Here is a 13,625-nt window from a genome sequence, read left to right on the forward strand (position 1 = left end):
GTTTTCTGGTAGGCTTGCCTCAGCTCCTTAAGTTTCATGTGGCACTGCTTCGGGTCCCTGTTATGGCCTCTCTGCTTCATGCCCTGGGAGTTTTTGAGAAAGGTTTTGGAATTTTGAAAACTGGAACGGAGTTCTGATAGCATGGATCCCTCTCCCCATACAGCGATCAGATCCCATACCTCCTGTTCAGTCCATGCTGGAGCTCTTTTGCAATTCCGGGACTCCATCATGGTCACCTCTGCTGATGAGCTCTCAGTGGCCACCTCTGCTGATGAGCTCTGCATAGTCACCTGCAGCTTGCCACGCTGGCCAAACAGGAAATGAGATTCAAAAGTTCACGGTTCTTTTCCTGTCTACCTGGCCAGTGCATCTGAGTTGAGAGTGCTGTCCAGAGCGGTCACAATGGAACACTCTGGGATAGCTCCCGGAGGCAAATACCATCTAATTGTGTCCACAGTACCCCAAATTCGAACCGGCAAGGCCAATTTAAGTGCTAATCCACTTGTCAGGGGTGGAGTAAGGAAATTGACTTTAAAAGCCCTTTAAGTCGAAAAAAAGGGCTTCATCGTGTGGACGGGTGCAGGTTTATATTGATTTAACGCTGTTAAATTCAACCTAAAGTCCTAGTGTAGACGAGGGCTTAGTCTCCCCTTTTCCTAGCTGAAAAGTCCTAGCCCCTTTAATCTCTCCTTGTATGGGACCTGTTCCAAACCCTTTATCATTTTAGTTGCCCTTCTCTGAACCTTTTCTAATACCAGGGTATCTTTTTTGAGATGAGGAGACCACATCTGTACACAGTATTCAAGATGTGGGCGAACCATGGATTTATGTAAGGGCAATAAGATATTCTCCATCTTATTCTCTATCCCTCCACATTACATTTCATTTGTCATTTTGTTGCCCAAGTTTTGTGAGATCTTTTTCAAGTTCTTCACAGTCTGCTTTGGTATTAACTATCTCGAGCAGTTTAGTATCATCTGAAAACTTTGCAAACCTCACAGTTTACACCTTTCTCCAGATCATTTATGAACAAGTTGAATAGGATTGGTCCTCGGAAGGACCCTGGGGGAACAGTTACCCCTCTCCATTCTGAAAATTTACCATTTATTCCTGCCCTTTCTTCCTTGTCTTTTAACCAGTTCTCAATCCATGAAAGGATCTTCCCTTTTATCCCATGACAACTTAATTACATCTGTTATGTACCCATGTCTGTTGCTATAGAACATTATATCTCATTGGCTTAGCCAGTCCCCTTGCTGTTCTGCAGTTCCTCACTGGTGACCCTTTACCAGGTTAATCAAGAGATTCACTGAGCAAGAACATCAGGATAGAGATGACAATGAAAATGTAGGAGATGAGGATAACGAGGACGGAGATGATTTCCACGGAGCTGCCATAGATATAGAGAGGGAGTTGATTGAGGGAAGTGTCAGAGCACAAGAACTTGAGGAGCTGTCAGGGTTCCCTCCCTACTCTGAACTCTAGGGTACAGATGTGGGGACGCACATGAAAGACCCCCGAAGTTTATTTTACCAGCTTAGGTTACAACTTCCCCAAGGCACACATTCTCCCTTGTACCTTGGATTAGGTAAACACTGCCACCACCAAGTGATTCAACAAACATTTAGGGAGGGCCACTTGGAGTCCTATCTTCCCATTAATATACCCCCAAGCCCTACACCCCCTTTCCTGGGGAGGCTTGAGAATAAACAAGATGACCACAGACCAACCTTGGGTTTTTTAGGACAGAGAACTTTATTAGAAAGAAAAAAGGTAAAAGAAGCACCTCCGTAAAATTAGAATGGAAGATAATCTCACAGGGCAATCAGATTCAAAACACAGAGGATTTGCCTCTAGGCAAAACCTTAAAGTTACAAAAAGAAAAAAAAAAACATAACCAGGAATACACCTTCCTCTCAACACAGAGAAAATCACAAGCCAAAAAAAAAGATAATCTAATTCATCCCCGTGTTAGTGCTTACTAATTCTATAGGAGTTGAATTGCTTGCTTTCTTGATCTGACTCCGGCAAGAGCCACACGGAACAGACAGAACAAATTCGCACACACACACCCACCAGATTTGAAAGTATCTTGTCACCTTATTGGTCATCATGGTCAGGTGCCAGCCACGTTATTTGAGCTTCTTAACCCTTTACCGGTAAGAGGATTTTGTGCCTCAGGCCAAGGGGGAATTTATAGTACTGTATACAGAAAGGTGGTTACCCTTCTGTCATAAATATAAAGGGAAGGGTAAACCCCTTTAAAATCACTCCTGGCCAGAGGAAAAATCCTCTCACCTGTAAAGGGTTAAGAAGAAAGGATACCCTTGCTGGCACCTGACCAAAATGACCAATGAGGAGACAAGATGCTTTCAAAAGCTGGGGGGAGGGAAAAACAAAGGGTCTGTCTGTGTGATGCTTTTGCCGGGGACAGAACAGGAATGGAGTCTTAGAACTTAGTAAGTAATCGAGCTAGATATGCGTTAGATTAGGATTTCCTTCAATGGCTGAGAAATTAAGTCGTGCTGAATGGAATGGATATTCCTGTCTGTGTGTCTTTTTGTAACTTAAGGTTTTGCCTAGTGGGATTCTCGATGTTTTGAATCTAATTATCCTGAAAGGTATTACCCATCCTGATTTTACAGAGGTGATTCTTTTTATTGTTACTTCTATTAACATTCTTCTTTTCAAGAAGTGAATGCTTCTTTGTATTGTTCTTAAGATCCAAGGGTTTGGGTCTGTGGTCACCTATGCAAATTGGTGAGGATTTTTGCCAAACCTTCCCCAGGAAGTGGGGTGCAAGGGATGGGAGGATTTTGGGGGGAAAGACATTTCCAAACAATGCTTTCCTAATAAAATAAACCCGGATAAACGTTTGGTGGTGGCAGTGGAAGTCCAAGGGCAAAGGGTAAAATAGTTTGTACTTTGGGGAAGTGTTCACCTAAGATGGTAAAAGTAAGCTGAGGAGGTTTTCATGCAGGTCCCCACATCTGTACCCTAGAGTTCAGAGTGGGGAAGGAACCTTGACACCTTCCGTTTATATTTATGACAGGGGCCGAGGTGGGTCTTTCCACCCCCGTTCCTCCCTGTGACTGTGGGGGTGGGGGTGTTAACAGGCCACTTGCACCTTGAATTGTGTCTTGAAATACGTGTGAACATTTACACTAAACAATCTGTTCCACCTTGTATTCACCTGTGGTATTCTGAGTTAGTTTCCCAGACCTGAAGAAGAGCTCTGTCTCAGCTCAAAAACTTGTCTCTGTCACCAACAAAAGTTGGTCCAAGAAAAGCTATTACCTCCTCCAGCTTGTCTCTGTACAGTTCTGGTCAGTTATGGTACCACCATCCCTTTGCTCTCAATGGCTAAGGTCATGTCTACACTCGAGACCTTAGAGCAGCACAGATGTACTAATGCAGCTGTGCCGCTGTATGATCGCTCATGTAGCCACTCTGTGCTGATGTGAGAAAGCTCTCCTGTTGGCCAAATAAAACCACCTCCATAAGTGACAGTGGTTATGTCGGTGGGAGAGCTTCTGCTACCAACATAGAATCATAGAAGAGTAGGGTTGGAAGACACCTCAGGAGGTCATCTAGTCCAACCCCCTGCTCAAAGGAGGACCAATCCCCAATTTTTGCCCCAGATCCCTAAATGGCCCCCTCAAGGGTTGAACTCACAACCCTGGGTTTAGCAGGCCAATGCTCAAACTACTGAGCTATCCCTCTCCCTATTAAATAAATAAATGAATAAATAAATTTAAAAAAGTGATGTTAACTCAAAGACTTTCAGATATAAGGCCTCCAATGCCATTTCTGTGTGGGGTGATGCTAGCTTAAGTAGTGTCATTTTTATTTGTATATAATACAGTGATGATGAGGTGCTGGATTCATAGCTGAAGGATGAAGTCTGTTGTTGCTTTCCCAAAGATTATCAGACTCAGATGCCTGCAGGACAGGCCCAGTGTGTTCATGGCTGACCCAAAGAGTATCAGGCCTTTTACTTATTAATAGCTATTATTATTATCTGCAGTGTTGTTGTGCCCATGTTGGCCCAGGATATGCCCACGTCATTCTGAATGGTTTCTTGCAAGAAGTGTAATGAGCCATGAGGGCATCTTGATTATCCACAAAGACTCGCGATGAGGTCTTCGGCACAGTAAAAACAGGTCAACATAAGAAAGGCCAGTCTGGGTCAAGCCAAAGGTCCATCTACCCCAGTCTCCTGTTTTGCAACAGTGGCCAATGCCAGGTGCCCCACAGGGAATGAACAGAACAGGTCATCTCAAGCGATCCATCTCCTGTCACCCATTCCCAGCGTCTGGCAAACACAGGGTTCGGGATGCAATTCCTGCCCATCCTAGCATCATTCCTGCCCATCCTCAGGACCATACTATCTGAGCTGAATGAGATTCCCTTTACTTTTAATCCATGGCTTGACTGCTACTGCTCCCCAAGCCTGCTGCTGGAAGGTCGTACATTCGTGCATGTGTGTGAATGCACGCACACACACACACACGAAGCCAGTGTAATACAGAGGCATAAGGCCTAGTAATTGTTCAGTTACGAGCACCACGTAATTCCTGTGTCTCTTATTCACTGAGAGCATTTTGAGAATCGGCACCACTGTGAGGTAAGTGCACATAAGGTTTGTAAAGCTTCAAGCCTCTAGGGGAGAACCTGTGTGGTGTCGCTCACCTAAAAATTATTAGGCCTCAGGATACACAAAAGAAATGGCACGAGTGAAGGAACCAGCAGAGGCTGTCCAGAAGGCTTTAGAGCCGATGGTCTCCAGGCTAGCAACAGTATGGATTCTCCTGTACGTTTAAGACCTAGTTTTTTGACGAGTACATGTCGCAGGCACAAAGAACCCTGAAAGCATACTGATCTTTGGCCCAGAAGCATCACACAGGTACAGCCATGTAGGCCTCATTCCTAATATTTCTGGGGCTAGCAACCCCACACAGAACCTGCTGGCCAGACAGACAACCTAACAATTACTGGGCTAGAGACACCTCACAAACCCTGCCCTGCAGTCATTAGCCTTCATCACCTTGGAGCTATTAATACCACAAAGACACCGATGGGCAGGTGTAATGAGGCTTTCCTGTGAAAGAAGGACTCACACGTTCAACAAAGATCAAACCGAAGACATCCAAAGATCTTTTTAGCTAAATGAAACTCATATGCTTTTATAGTGGTTGGGAACTGTCACTATCAGGTGCACTAATTCAGTATAGTTCACAAGCATCTGTTTTAATCTTCTAGCTACCAACATCACAAAAAGACACTGCCTGGGAAGGAAAAGGTTTAATAATCTTTGAAATAGTGGCACAAGAGAGCAAACATCAGGTTTTATAACCTTAAAGTTAGCAACACATCACAAGATGGCCCTGTTTACAAAATTCTTATGCCTTTAGGCTAGAAACACCACAAAGGCCTAGTTTCAGAGTAGCAGCCGTGTTAGTCTGTATCCGCAAAAAGAAAAGGAGGACTTCTGGCACCTATGAGACTAACAAATTTATTTGAGCAGAAGCTTTTGTGAGCTACAGCTCACTTCATCAGATTCAAAGGCCTAGTAGCTGTTTGGTTAGTCTCATGACCCAACACATCTTTTCGTGCATAAATTCCTAGAGAGGCTTGAGGCTAACTATGTTGCACAGGCATAAAGTCAACTAATCTTTAGGATTAAATAATAAGGATCGTCGCATGTGATCGTCTGCCGTAAAAATAATAGGGGCTATATGGGCGAGATAATATCTTTTCTTGGACCAACTTCTGTGGTGAAAGAGACAAAGGTTCCAGAAAGCACTGCTTCAGGTGTGGGAAAGGTACTCAGAATGTCACAGCTAAATGCAAAGTGGAACAAATTGTTATATATAAAGAATGAACACTTGTTAAGAACTCATTAAGAAACAATTGAAATGAAGTGTTTTGGTGGCACTGGACTGGGAACCATTTTGATTTTCTGTTCCAACATGACTTTTGGTTTCCCCCTGTCAAGGTTCCTCCCCCACTCTGAACTCTAGGGTACAGATGTGGGGACCTGCATGAAAAACCTCCTAAGCTTATCTTTACCAGCTTAGGTCAAAACTTCCCCAAGGTACAAAATATTCCACCCGTTGTCCTTGGACTGGCCACTACCACCACCAAACTAATACTGGTTACTGGGGAAGAGCTGTTTGGACGCGTCTTTCCCCCCAAAATACTTCCCAAAACCCTGCACCCCACTTCCTGGACAAGGTTTGGTAAAAAGCCTCACCAATTTGCCTAGGTGACTACAGACCCAGACCCTTGGATCTTAAGAACAATGAACAATCCTCCCAACACTTGCACCCCCCCTTTCCTGGGAAATGTTGGATAAAAAGCCTCACCAATTTGCATAGGTCACCACAGACCCAAACCCTTGGATCTGAGAACAATGAAAAAGCATTCAGTTTTTTACAAGAAGACTTTTAATAAAAAATAGAAGTAAATAGAAATAAAGAAATCCCCCCTGTAAAATCAGGATGGTTGATATCTTACAGGGTAATTAGATTCAAAAACATAGAGAACCCCTCTAGGCAAAACCTTAAGTTACAAAAAAGATACACAGACAGAAATAGTTATTCTATTCAGCACAATTCTTTTCTCAGACATTTAAAGAAATCATAATCTAACACATACCTAGCTAGATTACTTACTAGAAGTTCTAAGACTCCATTCCTGGTCTATCCCCGGCGAAGACCCAGCATACAGACAGACACAGACCCTTTGTTTCTCTCCCTCCTCCCAGCTTTTGAAAGTATCTTGTCTCCTCATTGGTCATTTTGGTCAGGTGCCAGCGAGGTTACCTTTAGCTTCTTAACCCTTTACAGGTGAGAGGAGCTTTCCCCTGGCCAGGAGGGATTTCAAAGGGGTTTACCCTTCCCTTTATATTTATGACACCCCCTTAGGACACTAGCCTATGTGTTACCTGTGTGGTATGGCTCTCCTAAACATTTTTAGGCCTTGATTCTAGATGGGAGTAGCTGTGTGGTATTTCTCCCCTAAATATTATTAGGCCTTAAGCCTAGATGGGAGTATCTGTGTGGTATTGCTCTCTTAAATATTATTTGGCCTTTAGCCTAGATAGAAGCACCTGTGAGGTATAACTGACCTAAAGATTACTAGGCCACAAACCTGTATGCAAATAATGCAAAGAGAAGACTCTGTGTTCAGAACTTTTTGGGTGAATTCAGAGCAGAATAAAGAAAAATTAAAACCAGCTGCTAAAGGCAAAAAAGAATATTTTGAAAATCCTCCCACTCCCCAAATAGACAGTGCACTTCATTTTGATCTGTCGCAACCCTCCTGGCATTTTTATTTCTATTCCTGGATCCCCTGGCCTTCCAGTCCTGTCCATCTCATCTCGAATCTACAGGATTCCCACACATCCCCTAGCTCTGCATCCAATCCTAATTTGCATCCCCTTGGTTTCCATTACATTAAATACGTAGCATATGTGCGCACACACACAAACACACACACACAATCTCTACCAACACACTTTAGTTGAGAGGATAGATAGCCGAGCACTTAGGGGGCCTGTGGCAGGGCAGGGAGGCTAGCCGTAGTGGGGGCAAAGACACATTGGAGGCTGGGGACTGGCTAGAGGAACATTTCGGGTGCTAGCCTGTTAGATGAGGTGGGTTCATGTCCCTGCCCCCCCGTCAATGAGATTTTGACAGTCAATAGTATTTACATTTCTAAGTGCCCCAAAACCTTTTTGAAAATGATATTGGAGCAACATACCCTACGAAGGGTGTGACACCCAAAGACGTTGTAGACTGATGTGTGCAGGCAGCAGCAGAGGGCGCCAGAGAGCTACCTCCGCCTGCAGCACCAACTCCAGATGGCAAGGGGCTCCAACACTGAGAGAACAGGAGCCACATAAGGAACTTAGCTAGCGAGACCTGACCTGTAATAACCCCTCTAATTCTTTGCCTGGAGCCCCTGGAATTGCAGTCATAGCCTGTCCACATAGCTCTGCCCATGCCCCTCAATCCTGTTGTGCTATAGCCCCCCCACCCTTATGTTTCAGTCTTTGCCCCTCACCACACCTCACACAGCTCTGCTAAAGTCTTTTCCATAAAATATTCCATGCGTAAGTGCACTGAATTCGTTTCAGCTGATAAAGCCTTAGGTGCAATGTAATGGAACTCATGGGCAGAATTGATGATACACGGTGAGCTTTGTGTACTGAATGGGGGCTGGTTTTTCCTGCAATCTCTATCCTAAAGAAAATCTAACGTCCCCAGGCCATTTATTTCCCGGAAGCGCCTTAGTCTGCTCAGTGGTTCCAAGGGCGCTGTCTCTACCCAAGTTCTGCATTGTGACAGTGGAGGGGTCCGTGTGAACAGGCAAGGCGGTGACACCCAGAGGGCAGGAGAGGATGAGGGTCAGCCAGGGAACTGCTGAGAACGGGCAGGGACTGGCCAGAGTCAGCAGACTGGAAGGCGCCCGTGGAAGGACAAGTAGCAGGCAGCCTGAGAGCAGGACCAGAGGCTGGGGACAGGAAGCTGTAAGCAGAGCATGAAAGCACCTGAGGCTCTCAGAAGGTGAAGTGTTTAATGGGGACCCACCAAGGGATGGAGAACCCACCAAGAACCTACTGCTTGGAGTGCCCACCACGCTGACCTCTGCACTCATGGTACACGGAGCTCACTAGAAGGGACTGGTAAACTCGCAGCAACACCCTCCAGTGGGGACAGTAGATTCGATCACATCAAAGGAAGAGCTGGACTGTTCCTTGCATCGTGAAGTCCCCGATTGTGCCTGTTAGGCACAGCCAGCCTAGATCCTGACGGGTATTTAGGTGCCTAATTCACATTGAAATCAATGGGACCCAGACATGAAATCAACAGACCTATTAACTTCAGTGGGACTTACGGCAGGCCCATAGGGAACACCATCTCCTCCCGTCCAGGTGCACTAATTTCTGCTGCCTTCTAAGAGGGAGGGGGAACATGAGCCTATCTCCTCCCTGCTTCTCCCCCCTCTTTTGGGGAATAGCTCGCAGCCAAAAGGGGATGAGCAGGGAGCGATGCTTAGACTCAGGAAAGCAAAGAGAATGCTGTCGTGCTTGGTATCTGTGTGGGGGCGCTTCAGTGGACACTTTCCTGGCACTGTCTCCTTAACCCTGCACATTCAAGCAAGGACAGTGTGACCATTTGCAGGCAACTACTCCCCTAGAAACTTAGCTGTGCACAAATCCCAAGGCCTAGAAAACACATCCTGCACCAAAACTATGTGTCACAATTGCTTATAGGACCCAAGACCTTCAGCACCAAAGCATAGGCCCTTGAGTGCATAGTTACTCCGTTTGCTGGTCTCCGTAATAGATTTTTATCTTCTCTACGGACGAGCCACTAGATGGGGGCAGGGCGCATTTAGCTCATATGTTACATTCACTCCAAGTTTTCCCTGTGCAAAACGCTCCCAGAGAACTGTTCATTTGCTGGAATCTTGGTGTTTCCAGGTTTAATGGAATATTTCTCTTTCAGAGCCTCTTCACATCGTGAGTTTCAAAGGCTGGAGTGATGAGGCATAAATGACCAATGATGGAAAAAGCTATTTGTTTGGCCTAGTCTACCCTAGAAAGGTTTGCCTGTTTGGCTATACTGGTATAGCTACACGGGCAAACCCGCCTAACGTAGCCTCAGTTTATGCGAGCAAAAGAGCATTTTTGCCTCTATAACTTATATCCGTGCCTCCAAAAGAAATAATTAAATCAGCAAAAGCACCTTTTTTTTAATTTATTTTTTGCCATTATACCTGCATCTCCATTAGGGGCTGGTTTACGTTCGGAAATTAGACCGACCCAGCTTTGTGACTCAGGGGTGTGGAAACATCACACCCCAAGCAATGTAGTTAAGCCAACCTAAGTCCCCAAGTAGGCAGCACTAGCTAGCACCTCTCAAGGAGGTGGATTACCTCTGCCGACAAGAGAACAGCACCGATACCCTCTACACTGAGGTGCTACAGAGGTGCCACTGTAACAATCCAAGTGTAGACAGGGCCTGTGGATTTTGCTGGTACAGAAATGTTGTTTAAAAAAAAAAATCACGCGCCTGACCCACATCGCTATACTGACAAAAAGTTTCTAGGGTACACCTGGCCTCAAGCTGGCCAAATACCAAAACCATAATTTGTGAGAGTTTTAATAAATAAAAGTGCCATTGTCAGCCAGCTCTGATTCCTATGGACATAGTATAGAAGTTACCCAAAGGAGGCTGTGCATTGGAGATCCTTAGCTCAGATCCTCTGCGGGTACAAATTGACACAGGAGTCACATCCGCAGTGGCTCTGGCCTGTTGACTTCAATGGGACCACTGCAGTTTACACCACCCAGAAGCTCGAAATGACTGAGGTCAGTTACACCAGCAAAGAGTCTGGTGTAGAGACTTCGATGGGGCTTCTATGTTTCACACCACCTAAGGTTCTGGCCCACTGACTTCAGTGGATCAAAGCTGATTTATGCCAGCTGGGGATCTGGCTCCTTTGAATTACATAGTGTTTATGGCCAATGTACATTAGCAGGAGATCTGAGCAATTAACTTGAATAGAGCATTTCTTATTTACACCTGGTCCATTGCCATCAATAGAGTTATGCTGACACAGACCAGCGAGGGATCTAGCTTTCACTTGGCTGAGTGGGGAAAAACAGTGATGTTAAAGAATGCTAATACAAGTTTGTTTCCCATTAGCACTCACTCCCTTTATGGGTTTGGGTGTGAGGTGGGGGACGAAGGCTAGAAGAGTGAAGCTGCTCACTGGAGTCAAGCTTTTCAAAAGTGAATAGTGATTTTGGGTACCTAGCTTGAAGCACCTCAAAAGGACTGGACTTTCAGAGAGCGCTGAGCACCCACCTGTGACGGGTTGGATCACAGAAACCCCCTTCGGAGATATCAACTTATGTACCGAGACTCCTTCTGCCCCTGCTTTCCTGCCCTGGCACCTTGGGACTTCAGTGCCCTGCCTGGTTTGAGCCAGACCCGCTAGCCTGCTGCAAAGCCAGACCCAGGTCTGAACCATAGGAGGTCATTCATGGGTATTCGAGCAAGGTTTGGGGTTCCTGGTATCACAGAATCATAGAATATCAGGGTTGGAAGGAATCTCAGGAGGTCATCTAGTCCAACCCGCTGCTCAAAGCAGGACCAATCTGCAATTTTTACTTCAGATTCTTAAATGGCCCCCTCAAGGATTGAACTCCCAACCCTGGGTTTAGCAGGCCAATGCTCAACCCACTGAACTATCCCTCCCCCCTGGTCCCCAGATGCCTGAAAACAAGTTGGGGTGTAGTATTGCTAACAGAATGCAGACAGCAATATCTGTTACAGTGGAGTTGTCTTGGCGTTTAGCCACAAATGCCTTGATGCGGAGTGCCTCAGTTTCCCCTTCCACACAGCAGCATAGGCCTGTTATGCATTTGCTGCAGTGCCAAGGTTCCAGCCTGTTTACAGGTATGATCTGAAAAGCAACATGCTTGTGGCACTGTCTTGCCACCATCCCTAGCATGAACTAAACTTTTTTTTTCCCATAAAGCAGGTGTGTCCCACATGTTTAAAGTATTTACCACTGGTATTAGCTCCTTTGTCTTGACCCACAGATGAAGTAGCAAAAGTCACAAGATTAACAGGAAATCTTCAGCGGACAGGCTTTGTTCACACAATTTAGCTTGTTGAGTGTCCATTGCATTTCCCAATTCCTTTGTGTACTCTGGCACGGACTCTGATGCAGATTCTTCTGCCTCTTTAGAGAAGGCTCTTAATTCAGGCCTGTGTTTGAGGCTTTGGCAAGGAAAGGGGCACTGCAACCATGCCTGCCCTTGGCCGCTTCCTCTTGTGAAGCTTCCCAAGTGCAGACTTTTTCTGCCACCAGCCTCGAAGAGAGAGTGTTATTTTTTATAAGGGTCACAGGAATAACTTTCTTAAATAGAGTGCTCTGGATCGGTAAGATACCCTCAGTTACCCCACTTTCTGCTCCCAACAGGTCAGCTGGGTGGGCACTCCCCTCCAGAAGGTCTGACCCCCAGTCTTCCCTTAAAACCTGATTCACGGGAGAGGAGTCTGTCCTTTTAAATGCAGATTTTTCACCCTCCTCCTGTGAAAAAGCCCCTCTACAAAATGTGGGCAGAACCTCCGGTCTCCCCTCACCTTCCTCTCTGGGCTCCCCACTGGGCCAGACACTCCTGTGTCCCCCAGAAGGGAAGGGGACCCTGGTCCAGCTGTGGGCTCACAGCTACCAGCTAGGACAGACCCTTCCCTGATCAGCAAAACCCCCTCTTTCCCACAGGTTGGGCTTGCTTCCAGCTACAGAGTCCCTGGGGTCTGTGCCCACCTCAGCTGTTACCACTACCCGAACTTCCATTTTTGGGGTACATGATTCTGTGCACCCCAGGGAGGGCCTCTCCCCTGCCAATGGGCAACTTCCTGGCAGTCAGCATCTGGGACGGCCTCCCTGTTACAAGGTGGAACATTCCCCTCCCGCAGGCAGATGATCACAGGACAGGAGCTGGCTTTCTCGTCAAAAAACTTTGTTTTATTGTTTTATCTAATCCAGTGTGTTATAATAGAAAAGTCTGAGAAACTAAGTTGAATGCATATTAGTACTATTAAAGAAATAATGGACAATGTAGCTTTTATTGTCCAGGAGAGGACTGGGCAGCACAGGACATACATTTCTGGAAGGAAATTGAAGAGTGGGGAGTGTGTTGGGGTCACCCTCCAGTATAAGCAAGGGCGGTGAAAGCCTGAGTGTAACTGAACTATTCCTGGCCAGGCTGCAGTTACACACACATGCTCAGGGTGTGATTTGCATGCTTGACGGTTGTTTGTGAGTGGCCCAGGTGGAAGCCACTTCAGCAAGGCATTGCAAGGCTGCAGGCAGGTATGACACAGCTGCTGATTAGTCTGGGTTGGACCCTGATAGGTCACAGCCACCAACCTAGAAAATATCGCAGTAAAACCAAAAGTGTAATGCTGATGACAGTTGGGTTCAATTGACATAAAAGCGTAAGGTCACCACAGGGATGGTCCCATGCACTGATCCATGGCTGCAGATGCACAAGGCCATTGAGGTCATCACCTCCCCACAAGGAGATCCCTGGCAGTCCCAGAGATGACTCTTCCCTTCTTTACTATAGTAGGAGAAATTATCCCCCACGGGTGTGCAGGCTTGGCTGGTATTATCAGTGTTCCAGGGAATGTTGGTGCCCCCTTCTCCTAGGTGGTGCCAACCTGTGAGGCATTGCAGGGTTGATTGTATTAGGAGGAAAAATTAATGATCCAAGTCAGCTATACTCTTTGGAATAATCCATGGGGGAGGGATTTCAAAGAATGGAGGCAAAGTCCTGCTTCTCTGAACACCAGTAGAAACAAACAACAGGCAGCAATCTCTGTGTTCAGAAACTCCCAAGTCTGTGACTCCAGGTCTGTGCCCAGGTAACATTATGCCCTACTTCCTCTCAAGGTCATGCTCATAACTCCTCCTCCTGGTTTCTCTGCCTAATGTGACCTAGAGCTGCCTGGACAGTCTTCACTGAAAATGCCAAGGTCAGGGCAGGTTGCAAAAATGAGAAATTTCTCCAAACTGGTCATTAACACTGAAGA

Source organism: Eretmochelys imbricata, chromosome 6 (assembly GCF_965152235.1).
Source record: "Eretmochelys imbricata isolate rEreImb1 chromosome 6, rEreImb1.hap1, whole genome shotgun sequence".
NCBI lineage: Eukaryota > Metazoa > Chordata > Testudines > Cheloniidae > Eretmochelys > Eretmochelys imbricata.